Below are 1,982 nucleotides of genomic sequence, written 5' to 3'. Positions count from 1 at the left end.
TGTATGTGGAAAACCTGTGTTAACTGAAACACATAATCACTACTATCAAATATTGGGTCAGATGGCATTGTCTAGTTTGCAATGGTGTGATTATGTAAATTATTTCCCAGCTAGGTTAATAATTGTGAGATTACGTTTTAATCCTAAAAGGTGGCAAGAAGTGCAAGCACTTCTAAAAGCTTTTTTTTCAGCCATATGCTCCCAAAATTAGCCAATGAAACTATTTGAGTACCTGAAATTTAAGTGATATATTTTTAGTTCCGAATTATAATTCGGTGTGATTGTAAGTTCCTAAGTAATGTGATCAAGCTCAGAAAATTAACTATGCTTAATTTTAATACTCATTTGAGTGAAATTTAATAATGTCATTTTTGCATTTATATGTTACTTAAAAAAAATTAAAAACCAAAGAATAAACCAGAACAATTCTCAACTTTTCATTACTTTTATTTTTTTAATATAAACTATCTAAATCAATCATTGGAATGTCCTCCTTTTGTTGTTCTTGGCCTTCTTTAATTTGCTCATAAAAAATTATCATCTAGTTCAAGAGAAGCATTCTCAGGCTCCAATATTTCTTCTTGAAAACTATCGTCATCATTTGTCTCTTTTTCAGCTACCAAAATTTCGTCATAACCAGTAACTGAATCTAAACTTTCATTTTGGTTAATGAGCTTTTTGATTATTGGACTTTGAAAGTTAGACAAAAGAGTAACCACTGTCCACAACTGATTTATTACTGGCGCCAGGGTTCCAGGTATGGGTCTATCAAGAATATGAAGTCCTCGAATCCTAGATATTCTTCGTTCTACGTGGATTCTGAGTGCAGCTATTTTGCGTGTTTTTTCAAGTTCAGCTTTGGTAAATTTGGAATGAATTTTATTTTAGAAATGGGGGTATGTTTAGTTCTATACCCTTCTTTCCCAACAGGTTTTCAATTAAAAAGCCTTTATCAGCCATTACGCTATCATTTTCGGCGAAATCTAATGACATGAAACCACTGCGTTGCGTTATTTCCTGGTCGGAAATGCTACCCGTAAACAAATGTGACACAAACGAGACGTAACCGTTTGGGCTTATTCCAAGCAAACCTTTAAAGGTATTGCATGACTTATAGTTGGAATAACTGCTCGACTGTAGAACCAAAGACTTAGGCGTTTGGCATTTAAGTTCTGTTGCATCGATGACTACACGAGTTGTTGGATATGCTTTTTAAAATCTTTTGGCATAGTTGCATCGATAAGATTACGAGGTGGCCAAATACAGATTTCCCCAAGGCGAAGATACATAAAATTAATCCAAGAAATGCAAATGTTACTCGCTGTGCTGGCTGACAAAAACGATCTGCCAAATCTTTCAAGAACAAGCCTAATCTCAAACGCATTAAAACCATAAGGAATTGATCTTTCACATCGAGTTTTCTAGTTCGTCCAGCTAGATGCACATGCGCTTGCTTATTTGTTTTATTCCACCAAACAATATTTTCTCCATTTTGGCCAGGTTTAAGCTTATTATACAAAGCCGTCAATTTCTCGTAAGTAGGCATTCCAGTGTAAAACAATAAATCCTTATTATTGTCCTTAATTTTATCAATGCTTGGTTTTAAACTCTCTATACGATTTGTGGCCGCTTGAAGATCAAGTTTCAGTCACTTATGTCCTTTTCAGCTTTTCTTAATTTGAAATCTTTAATATCAATTAACTGATTTTGGCGGGCTACCTTGTGTTTAAGCTCTTCTACTTTTGCTTCCAATCCCTTAATTACTATTTCAGAACATCTGCAATTTTTATCCAACTGCGAATCAAGTGTGTTCAGTGTTAGTGTTGGTTGATCAATATCTGGCGATACTTCTGTAAAGTTGATGGCTACATGACCATCATCTGTATTTAGAAGCGTTGGAGTGGAAGTTTCGTTGGCAACGACGTCTTCAACTTCACTTGGCACGTTCTCAGCCGTATTAAGGGTTGAGTTTCCAAAATCCC

At 35.0% G+C, this 1,982-nt stretch overlaps 1 pseudogene; it reads right to left on the bottom strand.

Moving 5' to 3' along the window:
* Positions 1-524: 524 nt before the first annotated feature.
* LOC149594016 (uncharacterized) lies at positions 525-1,289 on the bottom strand (annotated as a pseudogene).
* Positions 1,290-1,982: the final 693 nt, after the last annotated feature.

This window comes from Phalangium opilio, unplaced genomic scaffold (assembly GCF_054372755.1).
Source record: "Phalangium opilio isolate 3A_F unplaced genomic scaffold, DU_Popi_V2 ptg000483l_1, whole genome shotgun sequence".
In the NCBI taxonomy this organism is placed as follows: domain Eukaryota; kingdom Metazoa; phylum Arthropoda; class Arachnida; order Opiliones; family Phalangiidae; genus Phalangium; species Phalangium opilio.
Note: the sequence above shows the minus strand (reverse complement) of the source record. Positions and strands in the feature narration are given on the sequence as shown.